General features: G+C 44.7%; 1 protein-coding gene across 1 annotated transcript in view; it reads left to right on the top strand.

The window, feature by feature from the left end:
• The window catches only part of SLC37A3 (solute carrier family 37 member 3), a 103,322-nt gene extending 89,194 nt beyond the window's left edge, over positions 1–14,128 (top strand). Inside the window, exons 18-21 of the mRNA XM_081534288.1 lie at positions 1,116–1,228; positions 1,347–1,525; positions 12,944–13,079; positions 13,981–14,128. The gene's annotated coding sequence lies outside the window, so the exon portion shown is untranslated. The remainder of the gene's footprint in view (positions 1–1,115; positions 1,229–1,346; positions 1,526–12,943; positions 13,080–13,980) is intronic.
• Positions 14,129–14,922: the final 794 nt, after the last annotated feature.

The raw sequence follows: 14,922 nt of genomic DNA, 5'->3' as shown, positions 1-14,922 counted from the left end.
CAATCTCTGCCTCTGTTATCACATGGCCTTCTCCCTGCCTCTCTCTGTGTGGTCTTCCCTGGGCGTGTCTGTCTCCAGCTCTGTTTTCCAGACTCCCTAAGACACACCCCTAAGGGAGTGTGACCTCATCATAATTTGATTATCTCTGCAAAGACCCTATTTCCAGAAAGGCCACATTCACAGGGAGCAGGGGTTAGGACTCCAGTGTGTCTTTGGGGACAGTTGGGGAGACACAGTTCAACCCCCGCAAGGGCGCAGGGCAGGCTAAGCAGAAGGAAGAAGGCAGTTCCCAGCAGCGCACATCCTACCACCGGGTCGTCAGCTGTCCCTCACGCAGGCCACGGTGGACACCATGTTGGCGATGACTAGACCTGAGCAAAAGGCACCCCTCCCCCCGCCAGCTTTATCTTTCCCAAACCGAGACAAGCCTTTTCTGGGACCCGTTTCCCACTTGGCAGCCTTGACTGATGAGTGACACATCTGGACTCTTCCAGTCCATCCTTTCACCAGGATGTTCTTGGGGGTAATTCTGACCGGCATTCACTTGAGATACAGCTCCGAAAAGTCCGTTTCCTCCTCTCTGACACAGACAGGCACGGTACATTTAGAGTTTATCTTGTGAGCTGGCTGCTAAAGTTATTTTAGACTCTCCAGTTAAATTGACCCAGAAATCATTCCTCCTTTGAAACTTCCTCTGAAATGCTATTCCCTCCAACTTTTTAACTGAGGATTACATTGTGCTGTTTGCTCTGCAATCTTACTCTGGCCTTTGAGCCAGAGCAATAACATCAGCCCTCCATGTGAGGTGGTGGTTCTTGTTGTTCAGTCACCAAGTCATGTCTGACTCTTTTGCGACCCCATGGACTATAGCCCTCCAGGCCCCTCTATCCATGGGATTTCCCAGACAAGAATACTGGAGTGGGTTGCCATATCCTTCTCCAGGGGATCTTCCTGGCCCAGGGATTGAACCTGTGGTTCCTTCATTGGCAGGTGGATTCTTTACCACCAAGCCATGTGGGAAGCCTGGTGGTAAAAGAATTTGCCTGCCAATGCATGGTTTGTAAAATATACATAATTTTATTCTAGTAACTAAGGTATCTGGTAATGCTGTGTAGTTCCAGATACTCACTTGAAGAGTTTCGTGAAGGCAGGCAGACTCCTCTGTGCTCATGACTGTGTGGACCTCTGGCTGTTGGTGACTTTGCAGAGGGCGCTGGAAGGAATAGAGGTAGGAGGGGAAAGGGGTGGGCCTCGGGCTCCTTCAGGGTCTCCACAGCCATCTTTGACCTGGATTTCGGCTCCGATTGATACGAATGATTTTCAACCTGTTTGTTTTCATCTCATAGGGGGAACAGGAAAGGCCTGAGTGGGAAGGAGTTGATGCTTTTCAGAGGAGAGGGAGGGAGGAGACTGGCCTGACCCAGATGCAGGATGATGGCCAGAGTGGACTTGGGCTCTGGTCTGGAGCTTAGAGGTGAACCGCCATGGGCTCCTGGGCAGAGATGAAAAGACGGGCGAGCACAAGGTAAGACATTGATCGTTGGGGCCCCAACCCCTGTGTACAAGTGGAATACACAGTATCCAAACAAGGTGGACAGTGGTATTTTCAGAGCATCCATGTATTGCCTGAGTCCTCAGGGTGAGGCACTCTGCTCACAACTTTACGTGCCTTGGATACCTGCCAGCTGCCCTGAATTTCTGTCATGTGTTTGAGACTAATTCATTCTCTTACCTTGGGTGGGCTCTTCTATCTTGCTCTTTAAAATTCGGATTTACAAAAGATTCTGTTTTACAGTAAACCCCATTTCTCCCTCCTCTTCCAGTGCAATTAATATACTATATACAATTTGTAGAAAGTCTGTTTACAACAGCCTCTGTAAGAAGATCCCTTTTCTTGAAAGCACAGAAACATGAATAACAGAAAGGCTCAGAGTCTGTTGATGGTTCACTTATCACAAACAACATGTAATGAGATAGAATTAATTGTACCACTAGAAGGGCCTGGGACTAAAGTCCTCGGAGCTTTTTATAACTGGATTGAAGGGATCCACAGACTTACCCCTGACATCCTGTCAGAAGCTCACGTAATCCACAATAGAACCAAGGGGATTTTTTTTTTTTTAACTATCTGTTAAAAAAGGACTTCTGTGGCGAGCCCATTATTTCCTTTGTTAGTTTGGATCAGAGTCTAATAGCCCCAACATGTCAACGTTGCTTTGTGCTCTGGCTGTGATTTGAGTCTATTCCTTTTATGTCATGTTCTTAGTGGAGGTGGAAAAGACACTGTCGTCTACGACGTATGTGTGCCTGTTAAATTCCTAAGAACCGCCGCTAACTCGCACGTGAAAATAATTGCCACCGTCTTTTCTAGTGTGTATTTCTGACCTCTTGGTTATTTATTGTTTTCTCTTGTTATCTTTGGTTTCTCTATGTTTCTTTTAACAAGTAGCAGCTCAGTGTGTTCACGTTGTAATTTCTTTCATTTGTTTTGCATCTCCCTTTTCTCCCACTCCAGTACTCTCGCCTGGAAAATCCCATGGACAGAGGAGCATGGTACACTACAGGCCATGGGGTTGCAAAGAGTCGGACACGACTGAGCGACTTCACTTTCACTTTTCACTTTTCTCAAAAGACAGGGAAGATCGTGTTCTATAAATTGCTGAAAACTCTGTGAAGACAGAGTGAAGGAAAGGGGTGGTGATACCTTATAGGTAACCAGAAATCCCCAGCCTTCTTCAGGCCAGGCCACAGCCCAATGAGGGCTTCTTGCTATTTCAGATCTTTGCTCTGAGCCTAGTTGTGAGGGTTTAGTAAACCTAATGTACCTTGAGTTACCTGGAGTACTGAGTCAGCATTTGCTTGTTACTCTGTGGACTTTATCCCAAGTTCTTGCCAGTACCCTTAAGAATCTAGCTCAGGGGCCCGCAGTCCCCAGGCCCAGGAAATGGGCCACACAGTAGGAGGTGAGCAGTGGGCAAGTGAGCAAAGCTTCATCTGTATTTACAGCCACTCTCCATCACTTGTTTTAGCACCTGAGCTCTGCCTCCTGTCAGATCAGCAGGAGGCACTTGATATAATAGATATAATGCACTTGAACCATCCTGAAACCATTCCCTGTCTCCCCAGCCCTTCCCTCCCCTCCCCCCTATCCTCCTGTTGGTGAAAAAACTGTCTTCCAGGAAACCAGTCCCTGGTGCCAGAAAGGTTGGGGACCACTGATTTTGCAGGTTCCAGATGAGCGGCCCTGCAGTTTAATCTGCTGCTTTTAGCCTGAATAACACCCTGTGTTCTGCAGTGCAGTTTAAAAACACGGGAATATAGGACCCACCTCTGAACGCTTTGTGGGGGCTCTGAGGGGCCTCCTATACCACTGGGATGATGATTCCCCTGGGGCAGGGGTCCCAGGTGTGGCTACAGATCATCACTAGGGATCACCTGGAGGGCTTACAAACATCTAACAAAATGTTAATATCCGTGAATCTCTTTTCATGGGTATTAGAAACAAACATAGTTCAGTTCAGCTCAGTCGTTCAGTCATGTCCCACTCTTTGCAACCCCATGGACTGTAGCATGCCAGGCTTTCCTGTCCATCACCAACACCCAGAACTTGCTCAAATTCTTGTCCATTGAGTTGGTGATGCCATCTAACCATCTCATCCTCTGTTGTCCCATTCTCCTCCTGCCTTCAATATTTCCCAGCATCAGGGTCTTTTCCAATGAGTCGGTTCTTCACATCAGGTGGCCAAATTATTGGAGTCTCAGCGTCAGCATCGGTCCTTCCAGTGAATATTCAGGACTGGTTTCCTTTAGGATGGACTGGTTGGATCTCCTTGCAGTCCAAGGGACTCTCAAGAGTCTTCTCCAACACCACAGTTCAAAAGCATCAACTCTTCGGCGCTCAGCTTTCTTTATAGTCCAGCTCTCTCATACATGACTACTGGAAAAACCATAGCTTGGACTAGATGGACTTTTGTTGGCAATGAAATGTCTCTGCTTTTTAGTATGCTATCTAGGTTGGTCATAGCTTTTCTTCCAAGGAGCAAGTGTTTTAATTTCATGGCTGCAGTCACCATCTGCAGTGACTTTGGAGCCCAAGAAAATTAAACATAACAAACACATAAACCCCAAGATAGGAACTTTCTTCTCAAAAGGAATCAGAGTTTGAAAGTGAGCCAATTTTTAAAACTATTAAATTGGTAAACACAGGAAGTAGCACGTGGCTGGAGAGGGCCATGAAGGTGGGATCTGCAGATCTCAGGTGTGGAGCTCCCGTGGAAGGAGTACAGGGACCCTAGGCCCTCACTCTGCCCATCGTCCCCCTTCTCTCTTTGCTTTTCCTCTTTTTCCTTCTTTTCTCTCTAAGTTTCTCCTCTTCTGGGCTTGTTCCTACTCTCCTTTCTTCCTCAAAGCATCCCTGGTGGTCGTCTGGGTTTTAAAAGGGAAATGGAAGAAAGCTCACATTTACTGCTCATTCATTATTTGTTGGAAGGTCACAGATATATTAGTGAGATATTGTTAATTTCTTGAGAGTGCTTCTCAAATTTTAAAATGCCTCTGATTAAGAATCATCTGGAGAGCTGGTTAAAATGCAGATTCTGGTCCAATAGATCTGGGGTAGGGCCAGGAATTTTGCATTTCTAACAAACTCCCTCCCTGGTGGCTCAGTGGTTAAGAATCCGCCTGCCAGTGCAAGAGACTTAGGTTCGATACCTGGTCCCAGAAGATCTCCTGGAGGAGGAAATGGCAACCCACTCCAGTGTTCTTGCCTGGGAAATTGGACAGAGGAATCTGGTGAGCTACAGTGCAAGGGCTCGCAAAGAGCCAGACACGACCTAACAACTGAACCAGAGAAGGCAATGGCACCTCACTCCAGTACTCTTGCTTGGAAAATCCCATGGACGGAGGGGCCTGGTGGGCTGCAGTCCAGGGGGTCGCTAAGAGTCGGACACGACTGAGCGACTTCACTTTCACTTTTCGCTCTCATGCATTGGAGAAGGAAATGGCAACCCACTCCAGTGTTCTTGCCTGGAGAATCCCAGGGACGGCAGAGCCTGGTGGGCTGCCGTCTATGGGGTCGCACAGAGTCGGACACAACTGAAGCGACTTAGCAGCAGCAGCAACAACTGAACAACAACAACAAGCCCCTGGGTGAGGCTGATGCTCCTGGTCCATGGTCCACACTTGGAGGAGCAAGGATTGAAAATGTGGCTGTACTGCTCTTTTAGATAAGTATGAGCAGAAAAGGATGTTTGTAGGAAGAGGATGAGCTCTGAGATCACTCTTTGTCTACAGTGAAACCAATATAATGATTAAGAACACTGTTTACAAGTCCACATGTCTTGCTCCATGAAAGGAATATAAGATGCTTCCTCATGCTGACTGACCCTAGAGGAGGAAGTGGCAACCCACTCCAGTATTCTTGCCTGGCAAATCCCATGGACAGAGGAGCCTGGTGGGCTGCCATCCATGGGTTGCAAAACGTTGAACACAGTAGAGCGAACATGCATACTGACTGAAGTGGTTTGTAATGAAAACTTTGGACTCAAATTGTTGCTAGGGCACTGCCGGGAGAACCAGCCACACAGCGGGAACGTGAAACCTAATCTTACTGTGTGTGAATGATGAGCTCGAGCCTTGGAGAGATAAGAGAGGATCTATTTCAGCCCCTTTCTCAGGTGACAGGCCAGTCCCAGCCCAGGCAGGCAAACCAGGGTGTCCTTCTCCACGCAGGACTGCTGCAGGCCCTTTCTCTGGGTAGAGATAACGGAATTGTTGAACTGATCAGAGTATCTTGGTGTGTTCACATCTATTTGGTTGTGACAGCCAGACCCACCAGTGAGTTCTGAGGGTTACAATAGATACAGCGTTTAGGAAACAAGCCAGCTACATACAATAGGACCCCGATTGAGGTCATATTAAAAATGGGACTCGATTCAGGGCCAGGCTATTTTAAAGGAATGGACCCTTGATGTTATCTCACCTGTAGAGATCAGAGAGAGATGCTACTGTGTGGCCCTGCAGTTTCACAGTATCCTTTCTGTTGAGGCAGAAAAATCTACGGAAGCTAAAAAGCAAGGCCATCTATTCTTTTTAAGATTCAGCTGGAGCCAGACACTAAGTGAAAAATCAAGCCCTTCTGTTGACACAAGGAGCCACATGATTGCAGAATATTAAGTGCTAAAATGGTTCTTGGAGATCACCAGTCATGATAGTGTTTAATTTTCGGGGGAGGGGGTGGGTATTGTTACACTCGGGCCTTTATTCCACCAAAAACACATACATTGACAATCTTCCATGTCATTTCCAGTGGTTAGTATGTGCTGGCTGTGTTACTAGTTGCTTAGTCGTGTCCAACTCTTTGCGACCCCTCAAACCGTAGCCCACCAGGCTCCTCTGTCCATGAGGATTCTCTAGGCAAGAATACTGGAGTGGGTTGCCATGCCCTCCTCCAGGGGATCTTCCTGACCCAGGTCTCCTGCATTGCAGACAGATTCTTTATTGTCTGAGCCACCAGGGAAACCCAAGAATACTGGCGTGGTAGCCTATCCCTTCTCCAGGGAATCTTCCTAACCCAGGAATTGAACCAGGGTCTCCTGCGTTGCAGGAAGATTGTTTGCCAGCTGAGCCACAAGGGAAGCCTGGGGGTTAGTATATTCCCTAGTAAATCCGCAGATTTCAGGTTAAGTGTCTCTAATGTAGTACACTTCCATCTTTTTGTAGATGAAAAAATTAACACTCAAACAGAAGGTGGTTGACCATTGGTCTCATAGCAATGCTTGTGGTGAACTAATTAGACAAGAGGATTGAAGTACCACAGATGTCCACGGGGAAACCAGGGGTGCGTGTCTGCACATAATTTATTCCTGAGGGTCCCAAACCACAAGTGCTGAGAGTATTTTGAAGTTTTAGCTGGAAGAATCCCAATATTTAGCCAAATCACATTTGAAGACAAGTAGAAGTAACTGAACCAGAAAGGTATGGGACCTAGATTTTATGATCCGTTCAAAAGACCTAAGTGAGAAGCCCCACTGCTAGTTGATAGCCATGCGCTAAGCTGCAACTTGGGGTGTTTTTTAGGGCAGGTAATAAATTCCTTTCAAAATTTGCAGTCACATACCAGTGTGAATCTTCCACCCCCCCAAACACTCTTTAGTCAAGATGCCTCGTGGAAACAGAAGTCTCAGTTTAGCTGCACACTTTGGGATTCATCTCCTAACACAATCCCTGGCATCATTTGGATGCTCAATAAGTATTTATTGGAATAAAGAGTTTGTTTCACACTATTACAGTCTCTGGAGATGAGAGATGCAGAAAACTAGAGAGCCACCAATACACAGTAAGTACAGAAAGGAAAGTTGGGGTTCCTAGTGAGGGTTTTAGAGTCTTACAAGCATAATGTTGAGCAAAATAAGCCAGATACAAAAGATGATTCAGTTATATGGAGAACAAATATGGACCATATGAACCTGTGCTTTTAGTAACTGGAATTCTGGTTATCTTTGGTGAGTGGTAGTTTGTTATGGAGGACATGTGAAAAGGGGGCTTCTAGAGTTTTGGCAGTGTTTCTGGATCTGGGTGCCAGGTATACCTGTAGACTCACTTTGTGATGTATAATTCATCAAATGATACTCCTATGACTTAGTACTTTTTTTTCTTCCCGTTTTCTTGAGATATAATGTCATACAGCAAGTATGTTTGTGTACAGCATAGCAGTTTGACTGACATACATCATGAAATGATTTCACCATAAATTTAGTAAACATCCATCATCTCATATCAATACAAGATTAAAGAAATAGAAAAAATTTTCCAGGTGATGAGAACTCTTAGGATTACACTCTTAACAACTTTCATATATAACATACAGCAGTGCTAATTAGATTCTTCATGTTGTTACATTCCATCCCTAATTCTTACTTAACTTATAACTGAAAGTTTGTACCTTTTGACTGCCTTCACCCCCCTGCCACTGGTAACCACAAATCTGATATCTTTTTCTATGAGTTTGCTTATTTGTATTTGAAGTATAATTGACCTCCAACACTATGTTAGTTTCTATTATACAACACAATGATTCAATATTTCTGTACCTTTTAAAATGATCACCACGATAAATCTAGTTACAATCAGTCATCATACAAATATATTGCATATTTATTGATTATATTCCCCACCCTGTATGTTTCATACCCATGACTCATTTATTTTGCAACTCAAAATTTATTATTATTTTAAAATTTTTATTGGATTATAGTTGATTTAAAGTGTTTTAGTTTTAGGTGTACAGCAAAGTGAATAAATTATAAACATATCTACTTTTTTCAGATTATTTTCTCATATAGGCTATTACAGAATATTAAATAGAGTTCCCTGTGCTAGATAGCAGGTTCTTATTTATTTTATATATAGTAGTGTGTATATGTCAGTCCCAATCTCCCAGTTCAGTTCAGTTCAGTCGCTCAGTCGTGTCTGACTCTTTGCAACTCCATGAACCACAGCACGCCAGGCCTCCCTGTCCATCACCAACTCCCTGAGTCCACCCAAACCCATGTCCATTGAGTCAATGATGCCATCCAGCCATCTCATCCTCTGTCGTCCCCTTCTCCTCCTGCCCTCAATCTTTCCCAGCATCAAGGTCTTTTCCAATGAGTCAGCTCTTCACATCAGGTGGCCAAAGTATTGGAGTTTCAGCTTCAACATCAGTCCTTCCAATGAACACCCAGGGCTGATCTCCTTTAGGATGGACTGGTTAGATCTCCTTGCAGTCCAAGGGACTCTCAAGAGTCTTCTCCAACACCACAGTTCAAAAGCATCAATTCTTCGGTGCTCAGCTTTCTTTATAGTCCAACTCTCACATCCATACATGACCACTGGAAAAACCATAGCCTTGACTAGATGGACCTTTGTTGACAAAGTAATATCTCTGCTTTTTAATATGCTGTCTAGGTTGGTCATAACTTTCCTTCCAAGGAGTAAGCGTCTTTTAATTTCATGGCTGCAATCACCATCTGCAGTGATTTTGGAGCCCAGAAAAATAAAGTCAGCCACTGTTTCCATTGTTTCCCCATCTATTTCCCATGAAGTGATGGGACCAGATGCCATGATCTTAGTTTTCTGAATGTTGAGCTTTAAGCCAACTTTTTCACTCACCTCTTTCACTTTCATCAAGAGGCTCTTTAGTTCTTCTTCACTTTCTGCCATAAGGGTGGTGTCATCTGCATATCTGAGGTTATTGATATTTCTCCCGGCAATCTTGATTCTAGCTTGTGCTTCATCCAGCCCAGCATTTCTCATAATGTACTCTGCATATAAGTTAAATAAGCAGGGTGACAATATACAGCCTTGACGTACTCCTTTTCCCATTTGTAACCAGTCTGTTGTTCCATGTCCAGTTCTAACTGTTGCTTCCTGACCTGCATACAGACTTCTCAAGAGACAGGTCAGGTGGTCTGGTATTCCCATCTCTTTCAGGATTTTCCACTGTTTATTGTGATCCACACAGTCAAAGGCTTTGGCATAGTCAATAAAGCAGAAATAGATGTTTCTGGTACTCTCTTGCTTTTTCGATGATCCAGCAGATATTGGCAATTTGATCTCTGGTTCCTCTGCCTTTTCTAAAACCAGCTTGAACATCTGGAAGTTCACGGTTCACGTATTGCTGAAGCCTGGCTTGGAGAATTTTAAGCATTACTTTACTAGCATGTGAGATGAGTGCAATTGTGTAGTAGTTTGAGCATTCTTTGGCATTGCCTTTCTTTGGGATTGGAATGCTGCTACTGCTGCTGCTAAGTCGTTTCAGTCGTGTCCGACTCTGTGCGACCCCATAGACGGCAGCCCACCAGGCTCTGCCATCCCTGGGATTCTCCAGGCAAGAACACTGGAGTGGGTTGCCATTTCCTTCTCCAGTGCATGAAAGTGAAAAGTGAAAGTGAAGTCGCTCAGTCGTGTCCAACTCTTCTCGACCCCATGGACTGCAGCCTACCAGGCTCCTCCGTCCATGGGATTTTCCAGGCAAGAGTACTGGAGTGGGTTACCATTGCCTTCTCTGTTGGGACTGGAATGAAAGCTGACCTTTTCCAGTCCTGTGGCCATGGCTGAGTTTTCCATATTTGCTGGCATATTGAGTGCAGCACTTTCACAGCGTCATCTTTCAGGATTTGAAATAGCTCAACTGGAATTCCATCACCTCCACTAGCTTTGTTTGTAGTGATGCTTCCTAAGGCCCACTTGACAGGTGAGTGCGTTGAAAATGTATACCCCTTCATCTCCCTCACCTAGTTTTAAAAAGATTTTATTTTACATTGAGTATAATTGATTTACAATTTTGTCTTAGTTTCAGGTGTACTGCAAAGGGATTCAGTTATACATGTACATAGATCTACTCTTTTTCAGATTCTTTTACCAGACTTAGCCATTTTTCATATGTGTTGTACTTCAATAAAAGTATTCATTAAAACACACACATACACACACACACACACACACACAGTGATCAGTGCTTCTCAAACTTGAAAGTACATACAAATCATCTGGGAATCTTATTAAAATACAAAATTCATACTCTTTTGGTCTTGGGTCGGTCGTGAGAGTCTGCACTGCTAGAGACCGGCATCTTCAGGATCTTTCCTTAGAGAGATCCAGAGGAAAGTGTCCCGGGCCCCTCCTGACCTGTGGTGAAGGAGACAGTGTGCAGAGATATTAACCTAGAAGATTATTAACACCCAGAGCGTGGTTTCCAAGACCAGCCCAGAGTTGGCTGGACTGTGATATCTGCCTGCTCTCAGCACCTTTGCAAAGGCTTTTCTGACTGCTGGGTGGTGATCAGAGCCTAGAGTTGGGCCACTGGAGAAAAGCGACCAGCTGGTTTCCAACCTCTGCAGCTCACATTAGGGACCTTGGCCTGTCGGTACCATGGAAGCCACTGGCTTACCCTCAAAGAGCGTACTGAGGGTACTGGAGGCCCGTGTACCCTGCTCCCTCTCCACCCACACGCAGATGAAAAACTGGATTGTTAGCTAGGAGTGCAGTATGAGTGAACTGGACATCCAAGCTCCTCTGTGAAACTCTGCAGGATATAGATCCATAAATGCCAAACTTATAGCAAGAAAAACCATAATTGGGGCTGGGGCTTCCCGGTGGCTCAGTGGTAAAGAATCTGTCTGACAATGCAGGGTACACGGGTTTGATCCCTGGTCCGGGAAGGTTCCACATGCCATGGAACAGCTAAGCTTGAGAGCCGCAACTACTGAGCGCACATATCTAGAGCCCATGTTCCACAATGAAAGAAACCACTGCCGTGAGAAGCCTGAGCGCTGCAACTAGAGAGCAGCCCCAGCTCGCCACAACTGGAGAAAGCACGTGTGCAGCAACCATTAAAAAACAAACAATCATGACTTTGAGGGACAAAAAGCAAGTCACACACAGTATTATTCCTTTCATAGAAGCAGTAAAGCCAGGTGAAGTTAGTCAATGCCTTGTTCAGGGATAAAGATGTACGTCGTAAAATATAAAGAAAAGACAGGAGATAACTACTAAATACTAAGGAGGCAGTGTTCTCTGGAAACAGAAAAGGAAGGAGGGGCCGTTCAGGGCCTTCCAAAGTATTAGTAATATCCTGTAGTTTCTACTAGTGCTGGGTTTACCACCAGGGATCGAACCCATGCCCCCTCCATTGGGAGCGCACAGTCTTAGCCACTGGACCACCGGGGAAGTCCACAGCTGTGTATTTTATTATTACTTTTTAGACTGCGCAGCATATACACATTCTGTCCTCTTTCACTTGTATGCATTGTTCACAGTCTAAAAGTGAAAATGCACTGTAATATCTTAAGGTAACATTTTATGTTGAAACTTGCTTGTGCTTAACTCTTTTTAGGATATTCTGTTACTCAAAAGTTTTTGACCTAACAGAGTAAGCTGGCAGCTATGATTTTTTGGAAGGATGCTTTATTTTGAGATTCTGCCCCTCTTACTTTTTGGATATTAAACGGCCCTTTTCTTTGATGGCATTTTAGTGAAATGTTGGTGATAGTAATATTGATTTAAAAACAAAAAATCCCTTACAAGTTAAATAACAAATTGACAACTGTAAATCATCCCTCATCCCCCCCACACCCCCGCCGCCCCAGCCCCTTCCTTTTTTAAAAGTTAACTTGATCTGTGACATTCAAAAGACTGGGAACTGCAGGTTTAGAGAACTTTTCTTTGGGAAAAGAAGACATTGCCCTTCAGCTCTAAGGTGTTTTAAAATAAGAGAAATAAAGAAAGGGAGTGAGGGAGTAAAGAGGGGAGGGAGGGAAGAAGGAAAAGAGAGGGCTGGGGAGAGGGGTAATGCCTGGAGAAGATGAAAAGGATGAGTAGAATCTTCTAAAATTTTTTCAAAGAGCTTTTCACATTCTCAGAGACCTCATGTATTAGTTTGGTAGTCTTTTTTGTGGTCTTAAAAGAAGGAAATGGAGTGAGTGAAACAGAACTGCTATATGTCATGTTTAGTAGGACACCAGCAATTGGAACTGTGTTGCAACTTTATTTTCCCCACAATAGAAGCAGTTTGTATGTACGCTGCTACCAAGTAGCAGTATTCACCGAATCCAAGAGGTGGAAGAGAATTTGGAGGTAGGGAACAACTATTACAATAACCTGCGTTTACTGACCTTTTAACTATGTGCCCTGTGTGAATACTTGACTGAAACCAGCCCATTTAATCCTCTTATCAGCCTTAAAGGTAAGTGCTTATCCCATTTCATTTTAGATTATTTCTTATTGTTCAGTCACTAAGTCATGTCCGACTCTTTGCAACCCCATGGACTGAAGCACACGCGCTTCCTCTGTCCTTCACTATCTTCCAGAGTTTGCTCAAATTCATGTCCATTGTGTCAGTGATGCCATCTAACCATCTCATCCTCTGCTGCCTCTTTCTCCTTTTAACGTCAATCTTTCCCAGCCTCAGGGTCTTTTCCAGTGAGTCAGCTCTTCACATCAAGTGGCCAAAGTATTGGAGCTTCAGTATCAGTCCTTCTGTTACTGAAAGATGTGTGGATTCCAGCTGCTTGCCACTCAAATGCCAATAAATAGTCCAGGTTGGTAGAAAGGAAAGTTTGCTTTATTTCAGATGCCAGCAGCTGGCAGGGGGTGAGGTGGACGTCATCTTGGTTGTTTTAGGTACAATCAACCTTCAGTTCTAAGGTCCATTTGTTCCCATTTTTTTGTGGTCAGTTCTCAGAATTGTGGCAGCTCATGTTCTGGGTACAGTCCGGTCACCACGTGGTTAGCTTCTCCCCCTGGGGTCTTGGTATCTATAAGACAGCCCTCAGGATATGGCTCAGAATATTATCCATAGCCCTTGAGGAAAAAGGCTCAAGGTCCTTGACTGTGCTTAATGACCACATTGTTATTATTTAGTCTCCTTTGACTGTTTTCCTTTGTTTCCGCATTTCCCACTTCTCTAATTAAACTTATTCTTTGAGTAAAATTTTCCACAGACAAAAGGAGGGCAGAGGACATAGTGGGGGTGGGGGGAGGGACCATAGGGTCCTGCTCCGTTTCACTTCCAATGAATATTTAGGGTCGATTTCCTTTAGGATTGACTGGCTTGATCTCTTTACTGTCCAAGGGACTCTCAAGAGTCTTCACCAACAGCCCAGTTCAAAAGCATCCGTTCTTCAGTGCTCAGCCTTCTTTATGGTCCAACTCTCACATCCATACACAATTACTGGAAAAACCGTAGCTTTGACTATACAGACCTTTGTCAGCAACGTGATATCTCTTTGATGACTCACAGTTTTATATAAATATACATGTACTTTGGAGGAGGGTAATTTTAGATTTACAGGACATTTACAGATAGTACAGAGAGTCCTCATGTACCTTCATCCAGATTCCCCTAGTGTTAACGTCTTATATAACCATGGTGGATTAACTCAATATAGATTTTAATTAGGATTTTACAGTTTTCCCACTAATGTCTTTTTCCTGTTCTAGAACCCAATGGAGATGGAGCATAAGATCTCCCTGGCAGTCCACTGATTAGGACTCTGTGCTTCCAGGGCAGCGGGCACCAATTCAATCCTTAGGAAACTAGAATCCCACATGTGGTGCAGCACAGCCAAAATAAACAAATAAATAAAAAGCCTAGGACTTCCCTAATGGCTTGGTGGATGGGAGTCCGCCTGCCAATCCAAGGGGTGCGGGTTTGATCCCTGGTCTGGAAGACTTCACATGTGGCGGAGCAGCTGCCTCCGAGAGCGGCAACTACTGAAGCCTGTGTGCCCTAGAGCCTGTGCTCTGCAACAGGAGGAGCCACGTTCATGAGAAACCCACAAACCACAATGAAGAATAGCCCCTGCTCACCACAACTAGGGAAAAGCACATGCGAAGCAACAAAGACCCAGTGTGGCGAGGGAGGGAGAGGAGGAGGGGGGGAGGAAGGGAGGAGGGAGGGAGGGGGGAGGGAGGGAGCGCTGTTTTGCCGTCCTGTCTCTTTGGTTCCCTTTGATCTGTGATGGTCCCTTGGTCTTCCCTTAAAATGCCGTGTTTAATTACAAAAGTCCAAAGGAAACAACCGACAGAGGGAAAAAGGCAACCTACAGAGTGAGAGAGAATATTTGCCAACTATATATTTAATCAGGGATTAGTATCCAGAATACATAAAGAACTCTTACCACTCACCACCAAAACACCCAGATAACCTGATTAACAAATGGGTGAAGGACTTGAACAGACATGTCTCCAAAGAAGACATGCAAATAGCCAACAAGCACGTGAAAAGAGGCTCAACATCATTAATCATTAGGGGAATGCAAATCAAACCCCAGTGAGATTCACCTCAAAACCATTAGGATGGCCACAATCAAAACAAACCAGCCAACAAATCAAATTAAAAAAAAAACAACACCCAAGCGTTGATAAGACTGTGGAGAAATT

This window comes from Giraffa tippelskirchi, chromosome 10 (assembly GCF_054371585.1).
Source record: "Giraffa tippelskirchi isolate mGirTip1 chromosome 10, T2T-mGirTip1v1.2.pri, whole genome shotgun sequence".
Classification (NCBI taxonomy): domain Eukaryota; kingdom Metazoa; phylum Chordata; class Mammalia; order Artiodactyla; family Giraffidae; genus Giraffa; species Giraffa tippelskirchi.
Note: the sequence above shows the minus strand (reverse complement) of the source record. Positions and strands in the feature narration are given on the sequence as shown.